Consider the following 18,614-nt stretch of genomic DNA (forward strand, 5'->3'; position numbering starts at 1 on the left):
ATTCACATGAATAAGATTGGCCTGTAATTTGGTGAGGAGATGTATATATATATATATACATCTCCTCACCAAAGTGTTCCCAAGTAAATCTAGCAATGTATAAGGAAGATAATAATGATAATAATGCATTATGGCTCATCCCAGACTTTTATTTCTCTCTTGGTCATTTTATCAGCCCTGTGTATTTAAATACCATCTTTATTCTGATGTCTGCCAGTTTTATAGCCATACCCCAGAACTCTTCTTTTAGTTTGGAGTTTGATATCTTACTACCTAGGTATTGTAGACAACGCAGCCAAAATAAATCAAGAATGGAACCCTTCATTTTTCCTCACAAATCTGTTTCCTTCATCCTGGTTGTTCTCCCCTCTCATCTCTCGGTAAGATCTTAGGCTATTCTCACTTTCATAGTTTCATTTTTTTCCTATATGTCCTTCACATCCCAAGTTTCTCCACCAGGATGTTTTTCCTGAATTTCCCCCTCCCTGCCCAGATCAGGGATAGTTGCCTTTCCTATGTCTCCCTTATCTTCCTGAAATTCTTAGCATAGCACTGTCATATTGTATGAAAATTGTGGTGTATTTTCCTTCTCTCACTAGAACATCAGCTATGAGCACAGTGCCTGACACCTCAATTGTCAGTTGCTCAGTAGATATTGGAAGACTACCTGAATGAATAGAGCAGGATAAATTGTTTAGTAGATACATGTGCCAGGCAATGAAGGAGTTCAGAAGAGAGACCCATAGAAATGTTCTTCACCCAATTTAAAAGTTGCAGCAACCCATGAAATGTTTGATCAGAGTCTGCTAGGGTAAGTATGAGCTTTGGCCATATTGAGGGGAAAATTGGAGTCTGGAGAACATTTTAGGTAGAGACTACAATGAATAAAATTTAGTGAGAGGAAATATAAATAAGATATTTGGAGCTAAGAGTGTTTGGAAAGCACAAAAGTACCTTTGGAGAAGTTGGATCCTTTGGTTCTTTTGAGGTCAAATACCAAACTTTGGCTTTTTACCTCAAGACTGGGGAGCCTCCTAAGAATTTTTATTAGGCAACTATGTGGTCAGATTTATACCTTAGAAAATCATTCTGGAAGCAGTAAGAAAAATGTACCAAAGGTGTAGAACTGGACACAGGAAAGTAAATTGCAGGATTTATAGCCATCAGGTTGATAAGTGACAAGAGGTGACTAGTACAGTGATTTGTTGGCAAGGAAGGAGCCAACTAGCCAGAGTGCTTGGGGAAGGGACTAGTGGAAAACCTAAGTATTCTGTTAGAACTGTCATTCAGGGATTATACAGCTGTTAGCACAGCCACTGGCCTGGCTAGGGCTAAGCTGACCTTGTTTGTGTCGTTCTGGACCCACTTCTGAAGTTAATGGTGATAACCCCCATCCAGGAACCACCCAGAGAAGGTCAGTGTGGCCTGAGGGGTTTATATTCATTAAAAAGTTTTGAAAGCACAAGCTATTGCTTAGAAAGGAAGAGATTATATCAACTTTTATTCCTCCTCATATTCACTCTCTTGCTTGTTATTGGTTGGCACCATACTTGATTTTGAAGCTGAAAACAAATAGTGGCTACATGTCCAATACTCACTAAATGTGAGAAGATAGGTTAATCCTCAAGGGTCTAAAATTTTGATGTTAAAATTAAAACATACAGATATTTTAAAACATTTTGGATATCTTTTGTGGAAACTAGTAACTAATTATTTACCTTACACGTTGATTTTGATGCATTCTTTTTTATAATCCCCTTTTAAAATATTTTAGAAAATACTAATTTATTAAGCAAATATAGCAACCTCCACACACTGTTATCTAAATGTTTAATTTTCATATTGGATCCTACATCTGATAGGGTAGAATAAATGTGATTACATTCATTAATACAGATGTTCCAAGATGAGTGTTTTCCTTGCTGCACTGTGATGTTCTTTGACCCAGATTTGAATTAGAGCCCACTGGCTTTTAATGCCACACATTACTATCTCTTCTGTCTTTAATGGATAATGTTGTCAATACAGCTAAGCAAACAAACACCAGCCAAGGAATTGTGTGTATGTTCTGGCTCTCAGGAGGACGCCCAATGAGTGACATGGATTTAGAAAAATGCATTCCAGGGCCTCACCATAGGCTTTGGCACATTTTATGTCCTTTTCTCTGCCTCACCTGCACAACAGGTTGGGACAGCCCTTAAGGCAGACTGTGAAATGGGCCACAGCATGGCTTCCAAAGATAACCCTTTACTAAATGTGTATTCAGGAGTCTAGAAGAAAACTAAGCCTGTTGGATTAAAGCGTGTTACTAGTTATTGGATAGCATTTATTAGAAGAGAAAAATGCATCCAGAAATATTTGCTACACACTGTGTGCTACACAAATGCATGCATATACTAGTTTGTTTTGAGAAGAAACACGGCATAGAGGCTAATGAGACAGACTTCCTGGTTCAAATTTATGACTTGGTTTCGATATCTATAAACAAGGATCATAATATTACCTTTCTCACAGGTGTTGTGAGGGTAGATGTGTAAATGCACATGAATGCTTAGAAATCACCTGCTCAACAGTCTGTCTTCTTTGCTTGTTGATATCTGGCTCTGACCAACAGTAAGAAGTCATTGTGACTAAATTCAGCCCCTCTGGCATTCAGTATACACTCACTGGCTGAACACATACTAGGTGCCAGACCCTAGGCTAGGTGCCAGGACAATAGTACATGGGGCACTCTCTCAGACTCAAGGAAACTCAAGTCTTAGTAGAAGAGACAGATATATATAAATGGTGAGTCAATTCTGTATGATGAAAGGAATGAATCAGACATAAAATATCAGAGTTTGGCAGAGTAGAGAGAATGTTAGTTCTGATTTAGGGGGTTATGAAGGAAATTGTTTACACAGTGTTATTAGTCAGCTCTTGGTTGCTGTGACCAAATACCTGACACCTATTACTTAACAGAGGAGAAATTTATTTGACTCATGGTTTCAGAATGTTTAGCCTATGATTGGTTGGCTCCAAGGCAAAAATATCATGGTGGAAAGGCCTGGTGGAATAAAGCTGCTTAGTTTATGGTAGGTAGGAAGCAGAGAGCAGGGGAATAGTGCCAGAAAAGAAGGTTAAAGAGACTAGGTGTAGTACCCAATCCATGACATACCCAGAGAGACCCATAAATATGCTTTACTAATTCTGTGGGCTACATTTAGGCCAAACAGGCAATTCAGTTAATGGTTACAAATAGATTCCAGCTATTGTGCTGCATTAAAAAATGTGACTAGGAGTTGGATTGTCAGGAACGTGAATGATGAAGGAAAATGAAAAGGATTAAAGAAAACAACTACATGAGGATATATATGGAAAGAAAACACAGCATGTCTTTCATTCCTTTAGTTATTTCTTAGATTTTGCCATAAGATTTTTGGTTCTGGAGTATATTAGTTCCTAACCTAAGTTTGGAGGGAGTTGCATCCTGCGTGGATGAGTCAAACTGGAGATTCTCCTGTCCTATCCTGGCAACTGGCAAGCTGATGTTCAGCTCATGTGTACTGTCATTTATAGACCACTGGCTTGTCTCCAAAAACAAAGTCTAGACCTGTTCTATTGTTTTGCTTCTGAAATGGCTTTCTGGCCAAACCAAATCAAGAATCTGTTTGCATTTTAAGTCCAAACCTTCAACTATTCAGAGCCTCATTCTTCTGGGAGAAATGGAATGGCAAAAATTGGAGACAATTCATGCATTTCAAAATATAACCATCTTCCTCCATGTTATAGGATGGAGGCTGGAGGATGGGAATAACATTTCTACAATCACCCTCTTTATTGTTTCTGCCCTTGAGCCACTTGCTTGCCTTTCAACATACTGTCATACTGAGAAATGGATTAAAAAAACACCTTGGTTTCCAGTTCATTAGAATTAAATGCATCACATTTCACAAGTGAAAATACAGTTTTCAGATGGAAAATGAAAACATTTTCCCTCCTACTTTGCTATTAGTGTCCCCACATAGCTTACGCACCAGGCATATTTAACTACAAGTAATTTATCACATATACCTTATTTTTTTTGCATATGCTCTTCCTGCTATTTGATGTCCCTTTCTTATCTAATCTTTCTATCAAACTCCTTCAACTCATCTCTTCAAGAATTTTCTTGGATCATGTGACAGTCACTTTATAGCAGGGCATAACTCATTCAAAACGGGTAATTTAAGGAGAGACTAATTCTAACAAAGAGAGTACCTACACAAATGTGAGTGTGACATGATAAAAGAATGGAAAAGTAGTAAGTGCATGTAGGCTACCACAGAGATTGTAATCAGCTTCTCCCTGGCCAAAAGGTCTATCACCTGAATGAGAGACCAACAGGGCAGTGCGAGGGATGCAGGCAGCGCACCGTCATCTTCTGCAGGAAGAAGACCAAGAGAAAAAATGCCTGAACCTCACTCTTCTCCCTCTCTGAAGTCTTCTCCCAGAACTCATATTGGTTGTAACCAAGAGGAACAGGGCAAGGAGAGGATGAGGGGGGCTTTGCCACACATTAGCCACCTGGCACAGCACAGCATAGAAGTTGAGGAGTGGATCTGAAAGAGCCAACTCAAGATATCTAGCATCCCACACAAGCTGAAATGATTACTTTGCCTCTCAAAACGTTTGGTTAATACTTCTTTTATTGGTATTATAATGCCAAATGCAATAATTATTTTTGTGTTTTTCTCTCCTATTATATTATAATTTTTTGGGTTGCAGGAAACTTGCTTAATTTTAAAAATTTAAATCCTATTTATATTCCTATTGTTTGCTAGTATTTGGCATTCACCAGACACTCAATAAACTTTTACCTAAATAGAATTGGTTTATCCGGAAAACCATGAAGAAAGTGACAGCTCTAGACAGTAAGAGAATTGAATGTGCCCTTGTATATTGGAGGGAAATGGATACATCATACAACACTAACAACACATCTTTATACTCTCTACTCCTTTTTTCTGATATTTTTCCATGTCTGTCTTTAATTTTTATCTCCAACCTGAAGATAAGGATGGTTTCTTTCTTATAGGACACCAGTGTCTAGAATCTATAAATCTCAATTCATTGTCCTGCTCTGGTTGTGTGTCGAACCACTTTTGAACTTGGTCTTCCTGGTTGATCCCTTTCTAACTTTTACAAGTCAAAAAGGACTTTTTTCTAAGTGGCTTTTTAGCTGTTTACCTTTTGGGTTCTACATCATTTTCTGCTTGACTCTTCTAGCTGGAGGGCCTTCTAAGAAAAGATCTTCAGCCTTAAGTACAAGTGAAAATGAGTAGAGAGGACCTTTTTATTGCAATGCTTCAATTGGCAGGGTCATGTCCAGGGGGCCCAATGTGTGGCTCCAGTTTCTCCCCAACCCATTCAACCTCTCATGATCTTGATGCATATGTCCATTTTACCAGCATTAGAGTACAGAGCGGGAGGCAGAGGTCTTGGATTATAATTCTTTCATTTTATATTTTTTATTAGTACATATTTTCATTGCATAATAATTACATTCTTTGTGGGGATTGGCACATGTACATAACACATCTTAATTTTTTGGATTTTAATTTTGATGAATGGATAGAAGAAGGCCTTGATGAGAAAGAGCAAAATAGAATACAGAGAACTGGACCTCTTTCTTATTGCAACCCTGGTTCTTAGCACAATGCTTGACCATCGGACTTAACAATTGTATGTGTGAGTATGTCCTCAATGTGTATCCACTTAGCTATAAATGTCTCTAGTTTCTCATTCTTTATGGCTGAGTAGTACTCCATTTTATATTTTTTTAAAAACCCACATCTTCTTTATCCAGTCTCCAGGTGAGGGGCAATTGGGCTGTTTCCAAGTTTTAGTTATTACAAACTGTGCCGCTATAAACATGGGTGAGCATATATCAATGTGGTATGATTCTTTCAATTCTTTTTTGGGAGATATACAGCAGGGGAATAGCTGGGTCAAATGGGACTTCAATCCTAGTTTTTTAAGGTATTTTCATATTTATTTACACAGTGGTTGCACTAGTCTGCACTCCCACCTACAATGAAGAAGGGTTCCTTTCTCCCCACATCCCTGCCTGCATTGGGCAAATGGGAGGTGTAGGGGAAAGGTAAAAAGGGAAGAGAAAAAAAATAAGAGAAAAGGAAAAAAAATGTCTTTGTAAATAAGGAATGGTGGAGGAGGAAAGGGAGGCTAGGGGAGTGGGAAAATATAAGAGCCAAGATACATCATGTAAAGGTACAAGATCCCAATGATGAATTTAACTGTACTGTATATCTAACATGTACCAATAAAAAATATTTCAAAAAATCAATTGTATATGTGAGAAAATAGCTTCAAACTGTTTGAAGAACTTTTTTGTGTAAATAATATGTCTTTGCTATATTCAGTAAAGAGGGCCAAGTGTAGTATGCTAAGTATGGCTATAGAAAGAAAATGCTTTCATATATTCTGCTGTCTTGAATAGCTAGGACATGCAAGTTATTTTCATATACCCTTAAGTATACCTAGGTGTTTGAAGTGATTATGATGTCACCTACATATTTTGATTCAAAGGCTCTGTGGCCTCACAGTATCACCTCTTACAACTAACAGTAGTCATTACTAGCTTCTGTCAAAATGAAAATATGTATTATGGGGTTGAAACATAGTGATTCATTAGAATTGATGAACTTTAATGAATGTGTTAACTCTAACATTTTTTCAGATCAACTGGAATAAAATGTAGACCTGGGACATAGGTTGGTTAAGTTTTGGAGAGCATGAGGAGAGGAGAGATCTCTTATATTGGTCCCCTGTACAGACGTATGAAGGAAGGCAGTTCTCTTGGTGTTGGGATATGACAATTGCTGCTTTGGCCCAATTGGAATATTGTCATGGCAGAGCTGGTCTTTGGGGAGCATTTCAAGTGAGGAATCAAGAGCAGGAAGAAAGCAGGATGATGGCATGGCTCTGCTAATATATCAAATCTTACATGGCACTCTGAAGGAAAATGTGTAAGATGAGCTAGGACCAGGGGCTCTCCACCTTTAATATTGGTCTTCAAAACACATCTGAACCTCTGTATAAACTCAGTTGGGCAAAATGACTGAAATGGATCCAACACAGTTCAAAGTGCTTGTGAGAACCTCTTAAATATCTGAAAGATATTGGGATGATCATGGGGCAGATGTGAGACATGCTAGATAACATCCTTTCTCCAGGGACCTTACAGTATCATTCTGAAGACTTCATAACAGATTATCAAACCAACCACTTCTTTGCCTTGTATTTAAAACATATCAATCTTTGATCAATCAATAACAAACACCATCTGCCTTCCAGACACTTGTCAGAGAGTACAGTGTGACCTCAAATTGTCAGTTCTCTAGCTCTTATCAGAAACCAATCTGAGAGAAGAGATACTTAAGGAAGACAGTCTCTAAGGAATTGTGTCTGTTTATTGGCAACAGGATTTTTATCCTAATGTTTTACTGAAAACCCAATGTAAAAAATAGAGAAAAATGAAAGTGCTCTGCTTAAACGGGGAAGAGAACCCTAAAACTCCTTGGCCCTCTTTGGTCTCTAAAGCAACTGTATGCTACCCTGTAGCCTATATGGGATACAGTTTGGAAGTCACAGACTCTGCCCTTGCAAACATACAGAAGAAGGGTATAACAGGCCTCATTTAATTGGCATGTGCAAAACTGCCTTTTCCGAATTATGCCTTTAGCTAATCATGAGGGCAACAGAAAGAACTACCTTATGTTTTCTCAGATTTTGAATTGATAGAAAATTTATAAGGAATATGTGTTACTTTTGTAGTTTAAAATAAAAATATCAGAAAAGGATTATATAATACAAGCAGTATTATAGAAAGGTAGATCTGATAGTGAGATTATAATAAGTTGAGAATATTATTGACTGAAAGCAGACAGAAGTTTGGAAGCTGTTGCCATCAGCCAAGAGCAATAATACTAATATCTGGACCAGAGTGGTGACAAGTGCAGGATGGAAATCATTGTTCATAACACCCACTCAGTGTGAATATGGATGGATAGAAGAATATCATACATCAGGAGACAGAAATACAGAAGGTCCCTAACAAAAATGGCAGAGGGTATTGGTGGGGACATCCAGAGGGATTCAATCATTGGGTTTGTATAAGAATGGGGAGATCACTGTCTTTTATAAAACAGGATCAGAGTGAGAGTCACCATCAGTGAGATCACATTCTCCTGATCCAGGAAGCTCATGGAAAGGTTTTCTTTGCTGTTGTTTTTGTTTTTTTGCATTTAGAAGTCGTAGTATTTAGTACTCATTGAGGACCCTGGTTCTGTTTATAAGAATCTGGCTGAAAAAAATCCTCTCAGGTGAAATAATTGCCTATATCCTAAGATGTAGGATAAATCTAGGGATCTAGGGATAAATAACTAGGTCTGGCAAGACCCTTGTGATTCAATAAAAATAATAATCATTTACATTTTCATATATAATGGATTATACATTTCTCCAGAGGGGTTTCATATACATTCTCTTGTTTAGTTCTTCCATCAACTCTGTAGGATAGTAAAGCTGATGATATCTTGATTTCTTCAAAAAAGATGCAGACAGAATGTTAAGTAACAGACTTTTAGGTTATGGTTGAGCCTTACTGGGACTAGGTCTCTTACCCAAAGCCCTACATATAGTCTTACCCCTGCCCTGCCCAAAGGCTCATCTATAGGACTTTGCATCCCTGTCTGTCTGTAAGTGCACAGGAAGTAACAAACTCCTGAAATCATTCAGAGTTTCTGCTCTATTTGGTAGTCCCTGCATCATCTTTCTAAACTTTCCTGTATTGGATATTGACGTTAGTCACTTGGCTTTAAGACTGTGTCTCATTTTTCCAATGTCTCAATTTTATTCATTTAGCTGGTATGTTGTCTCTCCTTATCCATATTTTATCCACATTAGTATCATCTTATGTGTCTGAACTCTCATTTAATATGCACAGGCAGGTGTGGTCTGCATGTAGATGCCTTTGAAGCTATCTTTCTTGAAGTTTCCTATCCTCCCATTCTAGATACCTTTGCTGGCCCTGTGGCTTGTCTCTAATCCTGTCAATGCACTTATGGAGAAATACTATGTATTTTGTGTAAACTTTGAGATGTTTTAAATTACTCTGTTGTACTAATGAAGAGTAATTCTGCTTATTTGTGAAACAGTATATAATTAGGTATTAAAACATGTTTTTAATATAGTTTACAGTGTATATATAGTATTTAATATATTATGTACAAATGTATGTTTGTATATGAATGCATGCATCTCTCTCTTTCTCCATATGCATCTGTCTAATATATTTGTCCATCTACCTACATATACATACATTCAGGACTAGGTCTTGAGATCTAGAAATAAAGAATGCCCTGAGAGTCACCTTGAATCTGAAATGTCTGTGAGAGAACATGGTCATTTTGATTTATACAGTCCCCTAAGAGGTTATTTATACAAAGAAATATTACTAATTTAGAATCACTGAGTTTTAGACATGTAACTGATCTTAGAGAGCAAGTCCAAACTCTCATTTTTGGCTAAGAATATATTATTTACAGAATTATCTTAAAGTCACTTATTTCACTGTGACTTATGACTCAGCTAGATTTAGTGGTTGGGAGTTTTCTAATTTGTACTGTGGGTCACTTCCTTATGCCATTTTGTCTCTCCCTGCATGTATCTTTGTTTCCAGAACATACAACATTTAGGGGAGTAATTAAAATTATAGTTTTAACACCATCATCCTTTAATGTTTTATTGTGGGAGTTGCCTTGAATAATCGTGTTTGAGTCTGAATTCTCCTGGGCCACAAAGTTTGCAGAGACAGTGAAGACAGAAACATATAATTGAGAGCGGAATTGACAGAAAGTAAGTCTTCAATGTGATAAGGATCTTGGTGTTAGCTAGTATCCCTTCCCTACCCTCTTGTCAAGGAAGAGCATAACACACCTTTTGTTCTCATCTTTCAGTCTGCCTGTCAACCCCTTGGTATAGGAACCATGTGTAGGAATGCAGACATGTGTCACTGTCCTTCACAGAAGGGATGTGATTACCAAAGGGTCTTCTCTTTTCACCATCTTGAAGCTGTGTGTTTGTAGTTATCTCAGACTAAGAGGTGATGTGGGCATTGGATAGTTAGGTTTGCCAGGTGATGATTTATGCAATAAATTTATGCATAAATTTATGAGTTTTGGTAAAATCATAGTCTGAAAACCAAATTGACTGAACTGAGTCTTCTGTGAAACAACAGTTGGATCCAAACTCTAGTCAGGCAGTTTTGTGCTGCTGCAGTACCTACAGAACACCAAACCAAGCTTTTCCTCAGGCAATTTTAGTGTAGCAATAATACATGTGTATATACACTGCCATGGAAACTTTGCAAAAGATTTCTTTGTAAATGGGCTGCTGGTGGGGATTTTCTATTCTAGAGAGCTAAAGTTGAGATGAAAAATCTGAACTGGGGTTGGTTTAAACAGAGCTATTTTGTGCCTGAAGAGGGGTGAGGTAGGTGAAGGGAAGACAACAATGTTTTCCCATGGTGAGTAGTGATTCAGTTGGTGTAGACTGTTTAGGACTTTGGCTTGGGTGGTCTGGAAATCAACTAACTTATGAGTACTGTATGATTCCTCAGTTTGGCTAAATGAGATGGACCAGATATAGACATAGTCAAGATGGACTAGATATAGACATAGCCTTAGATTTTATGTTTTATGGACAGAGTAGGTTTAAACTTTGTCCCTGATTTATATTCTTGGGACCAGAACCCCTAAGAAGTCTGAAAGTGAATTATATAAATGCAGTTAGGTTTTCGCTATGATACTAGCCACAGGCCCACTATTCTTTCTACTAGTTAAAAGTGTTTGTCATTAATTAATTAATTAATTAATTATTGAATTTTGTACTTAGAAATGGTTTCAGATTTACAGAAGAGTTACATGTTCTCTCTCTTTTCTTCCTTTAATGTCTTATATTTCCTAAAAACAAGAGTGTTATCTAATATAATAACTGCATACCATACAAATATTCTGCGTTTTTTTCCTCATTGAGTTTAATGGTACTTTTCAGGTATATGGTACAGTTACATTCATCATTGGGATCTTGTACCTTTATATGGCAGATCTTGGTTCTCATTTTTTCCCCATACTTCTGCCCTCCCTTCACCCCTCCTCCCTTCCCCATTTACAAAATCTTTTTTTTCCCCATTTTCTCATATTTTTCTTTTCCCCTTATTTCCTTTCCCTTATTGTTTTTCATTAAAGTTTCACCCACCAGTTTTTGTACCCATTGATAATATTTGCATTATTTGTTTTGAATAACAAATTTAACAACTATTTTTTATGCTTCAGCTATTGAACTGCACACATGCATGACTACAAATTACTCTGTAACTTCAGTCTATTAGAAAAAACAGACAGGTATGCAAATATATTACAGTCAGAGGGAATTGCAACAAGGACAGTGAAAAGGTAGCTCAGAAGAGGTTGGATGCACTCTGGCTGGTCAGGGAAGTCAGAGAGGATCTCCCAAAAGAGATAATTTCTGGAGCTGATATCTCCAAGTAGAGCTGACGACACATTCCAGGCCCTGAATATTATCATGGTGGTATGGAGTGCTAGCTGCTCTCAATTTAACATTCAAGTAGTAGGAACTACTTGAATTTTTTTAGTCTCAATATTTCTCAGTGTTTTCAAACTTTTTTACTTTTATCCACAGGAAGAAATACTTTTTACATTGTGTATGTGTGTGTGTGTGTATGTATGTGTGTATACAGATTTATGTACAGTATAAGTATAATTAACCTTACTGCTTTTCTTTTGATACATTCTCATATTTTTATAGTAATCTGTCCTATCATTGTCTATTTTTAAATTACATGAGGAACCAATACACCCAATATGCAAGGAGAAAGATCTAGGATCTGCATTCCAACAAGTTTTATATGACATTCTGGTGCTGATCTAGGGTACTGGCTTAGGAAAGGTAGAAAGTAGTCTAAGACAAGGAGAGTGACCCCCAGTGGCTCTATTTTATAGATAAGTCAGTTTGCCCATGGAGAAACCTTGCTTTAGTTGGTATGTTAAATCTATGTCATCAGAAGGCTCATTTACTGGCTTCCAGGTAGTGGCACAGGATAAAGAACCAGTGTCAAGATTTTCTGAAAGCACAGTTCTGTCTGTATTTGTGGGTAGAAGGCACAAGCTGATAAGAACCCGTTACAGTGTATGGGAGCATTCTCCCATGAGAGAGAGTAAAGGTTTTGGTGGTAAAGTGATTCACTTTATTCTTCTGCTAATGCTTCATCCTCTTTCATCAAACCGTTGAAGATACTTAAGGTGATGTGTTGAAAAAAAGTCAGAAGAGGGAAAATAGGGTGTCATCCTGGGGCTCTGCAAAGGGATTTCTTGTGCTTATACAAGATGTTTAAAAATATAGACCTTTGATCAAATGTCAGTTTATTTCTGATAAGAAGATACTCTCTGTAGCACCTTTGCTTCTGAATAACAATGTTTTCCAAGTTCCTATAAACCAGGCTGTCCTGTATTTTAGAGACATAATATCTTGAGGGACAAGGACAGTAAAGTGGTTACTAGGAAATAGAAGTCCACTTAGCAATCAAGGAGTAGAAGGAGTAATTGAAAATAGCACATAAAGTGGAAAGGTGGGTCATCTCATGTGCTGGTGTCTTGAGTTTTGGAAAGTGTGGCATAGCAAGTTATGGGGAGTAGGTAAGTGTCTTTAAATCCTGCTAAGGGCATATTAAACTTCACCTCAGAGTGGCATACAGGCATTTGAATGTGTGATGTTATCCAAGTGACAAACATGGTCATCCATTGATTCTAATGCGGGAGAGAAGCTGCAAGAAGGGAGGTACACAGAAAGAAAGGATAGTCAGGGGTTATTTCAATAGCCTCAGTGGGACTTGCTAAAAATCTAAAAGTAGAGAATGCAGTGGGTTTCTCTACCTCCCCTTCTCCCTCTCTCTCTCCCTCTCTCTCTCTCTCTCTCTCTCTCTCTCTCTCTCTCTCTCTGTATCAAAGGTAAGCCTCTGCACCCACCTTGAAACAACAGAAGAAAGGTTGGCCTTATGCTTCTTGGAGTCAGTAGTAACCTGTGGAGAGGCAACAAGGTGTTACAAGTCACTGCATACTTTTGCTGGATAGTCTAGGGCAGTGACAATGACCCTTTTATAGATGGAGTGCCCAAGCTACAGCCCAAAACCTGCTTATTTATTGCAAAGTGGCCAACACTGCAATTAAACTTGAATACTGAGGTTTTAGTTTAGAAAAAACAGCTGTTATCCTATTCTTGGTTGCTGGGGCATCTTGGTTGAAGTGCTGACAGAGGTCTCTGCATGCCTGCTGCAGCACACATGCCATAGGTTTGCTACCACTGGTTTAGGGACAGTTGAATACACATAAATACCCACCCTTCAATCTACATCTGAACAAGGGAACTAGCTACTGCAAAAGACTAAATTGGATTTGTAGTCTCATAATACTTGAAATGTCCAGAATATATGTGAAAATCATTTGTCATTGAAAAGTCATAACATAAGTGAGAAAAGAAAATCAACAGGTTAGATCATAGAATGAATCAGATGTTGGGATTATCAGATGAAAATTTTAAAGCAATCATCATAAAAATCCTTCAACAAGTAATTAGGAATTCCTTGAAGAATGATATTAAGTGAAAAATAGAAAAAAATGAAAAAAATTTGATTGGAAATAACAGAGGGTAGAATTCAATAAACTGAGGAAAGATCAAAGGAATTTACCAAATATTAACAACAACGAGAAAACAGCATGAATAAAAAAGAGCAGAGGCTATGGGACACAGAAGTCAAATGAGATAATGTTTGTTTCAAGAGTGTGTCACTTAGCTTTCTGTTACTGTAATACTGGAGATAATCAATTTATAAAGAGAACAAGGTTATTTTGATTCACTGTTTCAGAAATTTCAGTCTGTACATTGGCATAGGAAAAGACTTTTGAAAAAATCCTCAGTAGCACAGGAACTAGCACAAAGAATCAACAAGTGGGATCTCATCTTATTAAAAAGCTCCTGCACTGCCAAAGAAACCATCAGCAGAACTAAGAGACAACCTACAATATGGGAAAAAGTTTTTACCAGCTGCTCCGCAGACAAAGGACTATTATCTAGAATTATATAAAGAAAATTATCTAGAATATATAAAGAACTCAAAACAATCAGCTCCCCCAAATATAAAGACCCAATTCAAAAATGGGCATCTGAAATGAACAGACATTTCTCAGACAAAGAAGTAAAAGCAGCAAGTAAATATATGAAAAAATGTTCCACATCACTGGTCATTTGAGAGGTGCAGATGAAAATAACACTAAGATTCCACCTCACCCCACAAAGAATGGCTGCTATCAAGAAATCACACAATAACAAATGTTGGTGGAGTTGTGGGGAGAAATGAACCCTTCTCCATTGTTGGTGGGTGTGCAGACTGGTGCAACCACTATGGAAATCAATGTGGAGATACAACAAAGAGCTGGGACTAGAGGTTCCATTTGACCCAGCCATCCCTCTGCTGGGTATCTTTCCAAAAGAATTAAAAGAATCATACCACAGTGATATAGGCACACCCATGTTTATAGCAGCACAGTTTGTAATAGCTAAAACTTGGAAACAGCCCATTTGCCCATCAGTTGGAAACTGGATAAAGAAGATGTGGTTTTTCTATAAAATGGAATACTACTCAGTCATAAAGAATGAGAAATTAGATTCCTTCATAGGAAAATGGATACATATTGAGGATATCCTCCTAAGTGAAATAAATAAGTCACAAGTGTAAATACCGAATAGTTTCTCTGGTGTGAAAAACTATAATAGTACATAAGATCCTAATGATATAATTGACCATGTGAAATATGAAGAAAAGGGCTAAAGGTGTAGGGAAAGTGGGGAGGGTAGGGGAAAGGTGATTAGGAAAAGAATAAAATATGTGAAAATGAAAAAATGGAAGTAAAGTGTTTGTAAATGGGGAGGGGAGGAGGAGGTGAAGGGAGGGCAGGGACAAGGGGAAAAAATGAGAACCAATACCTGTTATGTAAAGGTACAAGATCCCAATAATTAATGTAATTGTACTGTACACCTTAAATGTACCAATAAACTCGATTAATAATAAAAAAGAAATTTTAGTCTGTAAACCTTTAGCCCCATTGCTTTTTGAACCTGTAATGAAGCAGTACATTATGGCAAGAGCACATGGTGAAGAAAGGAAGCCCTTTTACGTCATTACCAGAAATCAAAAGGGTGAGAGGAAGACAGTGAGGTCCACAGTCCCCTCTAATAGCACACCTCCCTTTATCTAGGACCTCCCATTAGGCTCAAATTCTAAATTCCAATCTCTTCCAGTAGCACCCAAATGAGGACCAAGCCTCATAAGGAATTTGGAGAATATTCCAGATCCAAACCATAGCAAGAAATTTCCAGAAGGAATGGAAAAAGATATAAGAATGTTTCTGTATTTCACCTGAAGTGATAAATTGTTGATACCAATAGACAATAACATTATTGTGTATGTATTTGTAATGTCCAGAGAACAATTACAAAAATGATATAAAGTGACATACGCCAAATATATAGAGAACAATATTTTATTTAGCATTCAAAAATCAAATTTTTCACAACAAGGAAATAGAAATTTAAACAAAATGGGAAGAAAATAAATAATAAAATGACAGACTAAGGTCTAGAATATCAATAATTATTTCAAATGTTAACACCAATTAAAAGTCAGAAATTGATAAGGTGGATTAAAAAACATATTCTAACAATATTCTGTCTACAAAAAATTTGTTCCAAATACTAGTATAGATGCAGGTTCATATTAAAAGAATAGAAAAAGATATATCATATAACAATAATAAAAAATAAAAGCAGCTTTGCTAACATCAAATAAGAATCTGAGCATGGTGGCACACACATGCCTATAATCCCAGCACTTTAGGAGGCAGAGGAAGGAGGATTGCAAGTTTGAGCCAAGTCAGAGCAACTTAATGACTTAGTGAGACTCTATCTCAAACAAAACCAAAACAAAACAATAAAAAGGGCTAGGATTGTAGCTCAGCACAAAATCCCTGCATTTAATCTCTAGTACTGAAAAAAAATTGACTAATATAGGCTTAATAGCAAAGGAATTAGAGAGAAAGAGGAATATTACAAAATTATAAAAACAATAAATAGGAAAGCAAAGTGTGCATTTATTAAACAACATATACTCAAAGTGGATGAAGGAAAAGCTAATACATCTGTAGAGCAACTGGCAAATTCACTATGGTATTCTGGAGCTTCTATGCCCATCTTTCAACAATTAAAACTTCTAGCGGAACATCAGGGAGGTTATGGAAGAACTGAACAGCACAATCAACCACTAACCTAATTGATATGTATAGAACACTCCACTGATAAACAGCAGAATACATATTTTTCCCCAGTGTCAGTGTAATATTCAACAAAGTAGAACACAATCACAGTAACAAAAAAGACATAGTCGATTTAAAGAAATTAAAATCATATAGGTTATGTTCTCTGACCATAATGGAAACAGAATAAAAAAGTACAAATAACTTCAATAAAAAAATAAATAACAGAAAGGCAACTGGAAAATCCCAAAATAGCTAGAAATTAAATACTACTTTAAATAATTTATGTATTATTTAGGCATCTCAAGGGAAATCAGCACATATAACTGAATAAATCACATATAACTGAATAAAAATGAAAATACAACATTAAAATATGCAAGAAATGACTATAACAGTGCAAAAAAGGAAATGTATACTGTTTTAAACGTCTCAAATAATTCGAGTTTTTGTCCTAAGAATCTAGAATATGCAGAGTAAGCAGAAGAAAAACAAGACAAAGATGGAAGTGAATAAGATCTAAAAAAAACAGAGAAAATTGCTGAGAAAAAAGAGATATTTCTAAAAATATCAATAAACTTAGTAGACACCTATTAGACTAACAAATGCAAAAAGAGTGAAGGTATAAATAACCAATATCATGACTAAAATGACAATATCCCTACAGGCGTTAAAAAAAATTAGGCAACACTATAACCAGCCTTACACTCATAAATTTGACAACTCAGAATAAATCAATTCTTCAAAATTCATAAAGTACTAAAACTCAGACAATATAAAGTTGACAATTTGGTGATTCTATAATGATTAAAGAAATTTACTTTGTAATTTAAAAGTTCTTGAAAAGGAAATCGTTAGTCCTACATGGTTTCTCTGAAGAAATTCTACCAAACATTCAATGAAGAGGTAGCATCAATGTTGTGTAATCTCTGCATAACTCATTTGACATCAAAAAGACAATACAAAAGAAGCATGATATTAATTAAAAGAATAATAAACTTAGTTACAAAAATTCTCAACATGATATTAGCAAACTGAATCATGAAACATGAAAAGGAATTACATGCCATGACTAAGTAGAATTTATTCGGTTATTCAAGGATGGTTCAATATTTAAAAATCAGTCAGTAGAACTCACATTATTAGTCAGTAGAACCCACATAATCAGCTAAGGATGAAAAACCTACTGATATAATCAGTTGGTACAGCAGAAAAATTTGATGAAGTCCAATACTTACTGTTGTAAAAACTCTCAGGAAAGAATAGGAATAAAAGTAAACGTTTTCATCTCGATAAAGAGTGTGTACCAAAACTTATTGCAGTCATCATACTGTATGGTGCAAGGTTGAAGGTTTTCCTTTTAAGGATGGAAACAAAGCATAAGTATCTACCTTCACTATTCTTTTTTGTTTTTTTTTTAAATTCTTTTTATTGAGGTTATTGGTACAATGTAGGTATACAATACAATTACATTCATCATTGGGATTCTGTACCTTTACAAAATAGGTCTTGATTCTCATTTTTCCCCTTGTCCCTGCCCTCCCTTCACCCCCTCTTCCCCTCCCCATTTACAAACACTTTATTTCCATTTTTTCAGTTTCTCATATTTCTTTCCCCTCCATTATTACCTTTCCCCAACCCTTCCCACTTTCCTTACACCTTTAGCCCTTTACTTCCTATTTCACATTATTAATTATCTCATTAGGATCCTGTGTACTATTATAGTTTTTCACACCAAAGAAACTATTCGGTATTTCAGTTAAAGGAATCTCTGTATGAACATTAAAAATAGGGAATCCTAAAATAAAACTAAAAAGGAAAGTAAAAGAGAAAAGGCAATGATATAAAGTAAATTTCAGGCAAAGTAAATTTCAAACCAAAACTGAATCTAGTATTATTGATGTAGGACAGTACTGTATCATACCTTTACGAATGTAAAATATCTAGTTCCTGCTTTATGATACATAGTAGGGACCGTGCTTTATCAGAGCTACATTTAATGATATTACTCTAGGATTTCTCTTTCCAGATGATGATTAAGAGGCTAACAGAAAAAATGGTGCCAGGTACCACAACAGCAACAGAACTTTGCTGTTGTCTGGATATTATTCTTTTCTTTGTTTTTTTTTTTTTTTTAATGGAATGTGCTGAATGTCTATAATTTTGTTCAGATGACTGCAGAACCTGGAA

This window comes from Fukomys damarensis, unplaced genomic scaffold (assembly GCF_012274545.1).
Source record: "Fukomys damarensis isolate Sample0158 unplaced genomic scaffold, DMR_v1.0_HiC HiC_scaffold_29, whole genome shotgun sequence".
NCBI classification, from domain to species: domain Eukaryota; kingdom Metazoa; phylum Chordata; class Mammalia; order Rodentia; family Bathyergidae; genus Fukomys; species Fukomys damarensis.